A 7,165-nucleotide genomic window follows, 5' to 3' on the forward strand; every position below is an offset into this window, starting at 1 on the left:
GCCGTGCGCCCTCTATTGAGGGGTCCATGCGGGCGCGGACGGGTGGGAGCGTTAACGGTAGGCGGTTGAGGCCGCTTTGAGTCTTGGGGAAAACCAGCGCTGGCGCAGTACGCGCACCGCGACTGGAGGGATTCTCGCGGTGAATGGAAAGTTCTCGAGCTGAAGCTTTGGCTAAGGGAAGAGGAGTGATCCTTTCTGGGAAAGGGGGATTTACTGGATGGAAGATTGTGAGTGACAATAAAGTCCTGGAGGACGACATGCAAAGCAGACCGTTTACGAGCCTCAGTTTTTTGAGGATCGGACTGGAGGTGGAGCCGAAATGCGTAGTGCGCCGTATCATCCTGCGCTCGCCAACGTTGCAAAGCTGTGCAACCTGAAACACGCTTTCAGGAGAATCCAGCCCTATAAGCATAACGGGATTTACTCAACATGCAGAGCCAGCTGCTACTGCACCACTCTAGGCGGCTCAACAAAGCAACCAACATTCAACGGGCTTCTTTTTAATAAACCAACAATTGTGTCAACCCAACCACCTAAATGTAGATTACAGCCAAACCTTGGGTCGAAAATAAATTTCGGAAGAGGCGAATAAATTTGCTGAGGACGTAGGTCGTCGGAACAAATACCAGTCGTGTCCGTTCTTGGGAGGGATCATAGAGGGTGGAGGTCCCATTAGAAATGACTGAATAAGAGATACAAGAAAGACCTTGACGGAGCCACAAGGTTCGATTAATAGAAAGTAAGGGCGCTGTGTTCTCCTGTAACAGCTCTCCTTCAAAGCGGGGGATCAGAAGGGTATCAGTGGAGACAACATACTCTTTCCCCTGTCCATTTCATGTCAAAAGTTTGGATACACGTACCTGCTGTTACTGCAGTATGTAGAAGACGTGTGCGATGTGGGAAATGTGGTTGCTCACGTGCTTTTGTGCAATGCGAAGAGACAGAGCAAGTTGGATGCAGTAGTGATAAACGGTAGTAAAATATCGCCTAAACTACGAACTGTTTTCTAGTGGAAAACAAGGCTGAAAAGGGGGCAAAGGCTGAGGAGAATCAAGAGATCGTCCACGGTTTCCTATAGGAAGGGAAAAACAATGAATAATATGTACAAAAGACTTGAAGAATTTTACACATTCTTTCCCTGGCATACACACTTGAATATTAGCTTCAGAGGCAGTTTGTAAAGTAGGTGTTGGCCAATCTTTCTTTAAATATGATTAATTAAACCTAGAAATTGTAAGGGGATAATAGAAAAAAAAGGACTGAATGTTGCATGGTATATGCATCTTTAGTAGTATGTGGAGAAGAGTTAGTATTAGTTGTCAGTTAAATCGTTGTCTCTATTTGGGAATCATGGATGGTAAAAGTTGTTTTTTAAATTATCAGATGTTGCACCCAATAAAGGAGTGTATCTGTGTATGTACGTATGTGTGTATATATGTATGTGTATATATGGATATATGTGTGTGTATTACACATATACATATATATATTACACATATAATACACATACACACAAATAAAAATAACTGTAACGTATCATAAAATCAGTTCTTTGATATCAGTTCTTGTAATTTGATGGGTTAAACGGTGAAGGTAAATAGAAATTTTGAAATCAGGATTAATTTGCATATGTTTGAATAGATCTGATTCCCCTGTTCCATCAATACTGTTTTTGTCAATGTCCTATTAACATCATAGATTGTTGCGTCTGGAGCCAGTGAAATTTTGGCTGTGTGTTGTAGATAGCACAAAATGGCTGCAGAGGAAGAGCTTCTTCATTCACAAATAAATACTGGAACTGAAATCAAAGCACATTTTCCGGAATGTAAACATGAAGTAATATAACCAAATTTTAAGTATAAAGCAGAGATGGAAATCTGAGGCTAATCTAAATCTAATCCATTAAAATGGTCCCGATCTTAATTTTTACCTCTGATCCACAGAAAGCAAATGAGCCTTGTGGTCCTAGACAGGGCTTTTTTTCTCATAGAATGCCCAGAACGGAGTTCCGGCACCTTTTTGGGATGGAACCTTGTAGAGTAGGCAAGATGGGTTGTATGATGAGTGTGAGTTCCGGCACCTTTTTTTTTTTCTTTCAAAAAAAGCACTGGTCCTAGACTTCTGTATAGTGCTGGTCTGAACTCTTGGTGCCATATCATACAACATAGCAGAATACCTCTGTCCAGAAGACATATGCATAATATTCTAAGGAACCTACAATCCCAAGAAGGACGAAAGGAATATATCAATAGAAAAATAAAATGTTAAGTATGCCAAAATAAACCAGTTAATATAGAGTAACATCATGCAGAAGTATTTGATTGAAACTATTTTTATTTTTTAAAAAGATTTTGGAACCCTTGGGGAACCCAGAATTATTCTTAGAAATAAAGATGATTCTGAAATTGTGCACTTCAGGAAATGTAGTAGCCACAGTGATGCTTATTGATGTCATGTTGAAGACCTCAAGGTTTCAACAATGTAATTCTTGTGAACAAGCATTTTAAATATGACAGCATTTGACAATTTAGCTTATTTCTTATGCAATCACACAATATGAATATATTTCTTATGAGAAGATGTGTTTTTGATGTGATGTTGCCAAAATCTACAAAAATATTTTTATTTTTAACACTAAAAGATGTTAAAAAGATAGGAATGGGAATTAAGTTAATCTCTTTCCTTTCTATTAAAAATTTTATTTCATTGTTAGATAATATTAATTACATTAATAATTAGATAATAGATATTAGAAATATTAGGAATTAAAGTTGAAAAGGTATTCCACATAACACCACATATAGATTTAATTAGAAATTCTATTTAAATATATGTTGTTATGATCCAGAGGAACAAAAGTGCTTTTTAAAGGATGAGGGAGATGTAAACATAAAGCAGGTTAGCAAGTTTGCTGAATCATTAATTTTTCATTATGGGAAAAATTCTATATACTATACCATTTCAAACAGATGCACACCTACACTAGAATGCTATTAAGTTTAGCTACAGAGTTTGTGTAGCAAATATTTAAAAGAATCATAAACTAATGATAAATACAGATTTTCTATTTTAAATCTCTGAACAATCTCTAAACATTAGGCATTTCAAATAATCATCATCATTATAGTTGAAAGGGACCTTGGAAGTCTTCCCCTGCTCAAGCAGGAGACCATCATCCAGCCCCCCCCAAAAAAACCCAAAGACCCAAGCACCTCCCCACCAGTAGTCAGCATCCAGATCAGCATAGATTAACTCCCAAGGTTAACATCAGACCAACAATCAAGTAAATAATACCCCAATCAAGAAACTACCAAAGAAGCCAACAGCAAACATCCCAATCAAAGAACCCCGAGACCACCCCCAACAACACTGACAGGGCAAGCCACCAGAATATAAAGCTGACAGCAAACAGCACCCCTCACTAGCACTGAAGATGTTACCTAGTTTGATAATGAAACGTCTGCAAGAAAACAAGCTCAGGGAGCACCAAGGACCCCTCATGTCAACCCTGAGCTCCAAATATTCTCCTTTATTAATAACACTATACCGTTTCAGACAAATGGCTGTCCAATCTCTTCTTAAAAACTTCCTCTGCTGGAGCATTCACAACTTCTAGAGGCAAGTCGTTCCACTGGTTAATTGTCTTCACTTATAGGACGTTTTTCCTTGATTAGTTTCCATCAAGTGTTTCTTGTCCTGCCTTCTGGTATCTCTCCCCACACATCAGCTCTGCCTCTCATTGCTCCCCTGCAGCTCCCTCCATTGCAAAGGGATGTGGCGGGGAAGGGGGTCACTCTAGTCCCCAAAAGAAAACCCCCCGAGGCAGATTCAGGGAGGTTGAAACCCTCCGACTGACAACAGGCCAGCAATTGAACCTTCCAATCAATTCTAATGGAGCATTCATAAGTGATAAAAGGCTATTCTGCTACCATGAATATAATATGCCTCATAATTTATTTTATGTATTAAATCAACCTCTTCATTATTTAATGCATATTTTGAATATTTTAAATGTGATTTGAAGTGCACCAAGATATAGAGAAACTGCAAAAAAAGGCGGAACAATTATAAACAAAAATTATAAACAAAAATTATAAACAAATATCTTACATGTTTGTAAGTCTTTCAATATGTCTTTAACTATATTTAAATCTTATAAATTTAAGAGTCCCAAATATTCCAAAGTACCAAAACATGCAGTAAACATCCATAGTTGAGGTGGGCTTGAATCAGAACTTCCGCAGTAACTATCTAACACTTTAACCATTATACCACGCTACTCTAAGTTGCAAAATAAATGTACAAATAACATTAGTAGTGTTACAATGGTCCACCTGGCTTCCTGGAAAGAATTGATCTATTTTAAAAAAATAATAAATCTCACAGAGAGAGCATTCAGTTCAGTTTACTTTCAACACTCTCTGTTCCTTTTATCTGTTACAAAATTGTTCCCCAAGTAATTTATGTTTGTTTTGAAATATGCTGTTCTCCTTACATATAAATCCTTGCAAAGCAATAAAAGCACTGTGTGGGTCTACCTTTATTGTTACTGCATTTTTGCAGAAATGACATTTCTATTTGCAAAGTATCCACAAATTCTATTGCTGCAGAGTAATATTCAAAGTAAAGTACCTTATTAGGTGTCAGTCACTTGGCTGGATTTCTGCTACGTGTAAATGCATCCATAATAGGTTGACAACTTCGGTTCTCTTGAAAGAAATGCCAATATCTAAGCAAGAAGCTTTTCATATAAAGGTAGCATAATCACCGTTAATTGTTAAGGAGATGCAAAGAAAAGGGATTCTGTTACTTTAATACTACCAGATTTAGGATGCAAAACTCTTGATGGCCACTGGTTGGCAGCAAAATCATACAGGAAATTTAACTCCTTGAGATCATCTAGATATCTGGATTTTTGCAACCAAGATCTGTAGCCATACATAGAAGCAGCCTAGCTTGCCTGACCCTCTTATCGCCTTGAAAAACCACCAGCAACAGTCCCTCTAGTACACAGGTCAGCAACCTGCGGCTCCGGAGCCGCATATGGCTCTTTGAGCCTTCCCCTGCAGCTCCCAGTCTCCTCTGCCATTTGCAAAGAGAGACAGAGAGAGGCACTTGCGCGTCCCTTCTCTCTCTCTCCCTTCCTCCCTCTCTCCCTCCCTCCGTGTGTGTGTGTGTGTGTGTGTGTGTGTGTAAAAAAGTGGACTCACAGTGTTCTTACTGGGTGGGGCTCCTCCCTTTGCTGTGTCTCTGCAGGAAACAGGAAGAAGGAAGGGCAGGAGAGAGCTAGCTAGCCGAGCTATGCTGACTCAGAAATTTTGGGAATTGAAGTCCACGAGTCATAAAAGAGCCAAGGTTACTTACCCCTGAGCTTATTGGAGAACAGCTTGAAGCCAGCTTGCCAGGTGAGCAGAAGATTGGAGAGAAGGAATGAGAGGGGGGAGAGAGAGAGATAGGGAGAGAAAGAGAAACTGAAGATAACACTGCATATATTCTTTTTTACCTTTATGATTATATATATTTGTTGGAGTTATTGTTTGTGGATTGTTTGGCTGTTTTGTAACATCCTGAGTAGTTTAGGTGCTGGCTGTGTGCCCATTAGTCTTTTGTGTTGTAACGACCTGGGTAATGGGTTGTGTGATGACATCCTGAGATCTAGTGTAGTGATATCCTGAGTTCTGTGTTGCACCATCCTGGGTGGTTGGCTGTGTCGTAACATCCTGAGCTTTAGCGTTGTAGCCTCCTGAGTTCTGTGATGTGATGTCCAGGGCTGAAGGCTGTGAGGTAACATACCGGGCTTTGGTTTTGCTCCGAGTTTGCGGTCTAGCTCTGTGTTCATGGCGTGTGTCCATTTCCTTTGTATAGGGGTCGGAGGGAGGTGCAGCAGCTGGTGATGTCATCATGGTTTGGCTTCTGGATGGTGGTTGCATTTCATCTGAGGGATGGGTTTGGGCTTGGGTTTGAGTCTGGTGAGGGTAAATGGTGGTGGCATACTGTGTTGTTCTGGGTCTGGTGTCAGTTTTCGTGGCTAGGACTCATTTATTGATTAGGGCTAGTTTCCAGATAGCTGGTAGGCGGGAGGTATCATCACGTTTATTCATATTGTGGGGGTGTTTTTCTATTTCGATGGCTTCCATAATTATTCTCTTGTTGTGGTGTTCAGTTTTGGAGATTAGTTTGGTTCCTTCAAAATCAATTTCATGTCCTGTAGCTTTAAGGTGTTGGAAGAGTTAGGAAGTTTTTTCTTCTTTTCTGACTGCGTTCTTGTGTTCTGCGATGCGTGCATTTATTCTCCTTAGGTTGGTAATAATATTTCTTTGGAATCCGTTGGAGATGAATACGTTTGTAAGAGTGTGTAATTCAGTTTTCAGGTGGTTTTTGTCGGCTAGGCATTTGATTCTGGATATGAGGGTCTTGGCTACGGAGTTGATCTGTGCAGGGTGGTGATAGGATTATGTCAAACTTGCAACATCACATGACGTGTTGCAACGTATCAAACTTTTTCTTCATTGCCGGAAATGGAGTGGACATGGTTTCACCATGACTCATCCGGCCTGCAGGCCAGCAGTTTGACACCCCTAACTTATGCAATAAGAAAAACAACTTATCCAAGAAACTATAAAAATGATCAGACAAGAATCCCAAATTAAATACCAGCTCAGACCCAACCTGGAAAGAGAGAAATAAATGAATATCCCTGCCCTCCTACCAAATCAATAAACAAAGCAAGAATACAACTGAAAGCTATTGCCAAAATTGGAGAAATACAGTACACTGCAAATAGAAAAGCAATATGGTAGCTTGTGGCACCTCTCTTAAAATGCTATAAAGGTTTATGGGCTGTGTGAACATAGTCAGTGCCAACAATATTTCATATACCAATGTGGGGATTTGTCTGTACCAGTTGAATTAATGTAGCCCATCAAGGAAGTAGGAAAATAAAAATGCTTAGCAGACTATTCTACATAACCACCTACAATATGGTTTGGTGTAGGATTTTTTAAATTCCAGAAGCACTGTAGTCAGTGGTTCCCCAGCTCCTCCCCATACAAATCCAGGTTTATTTTTGAATTTGAGGCAAACAAATCCACTACTTTCCTGCTATTCTGACAGAAATAAAATCAATAATAAATTAATGTCAGACAATTTATAATTTGTGAAGCCC

This window comes from Crotalus tigris, unplaced genomic scaffold (assembly GCF_016545835.1).
Source record: "Crotalus tigris isolate CLP2741 ecotype Arizona unplaced genomic scaffold, ASM1654583v1 scf7180000024302.2721777, whole genome shotgun sequence".
Classification (NCBI taxonomy): Eukaryota; Metazoa; Chordata; class Lepidosauria; order Squamata; family Viperidae; genus Crotalus; species Crotalus tigris.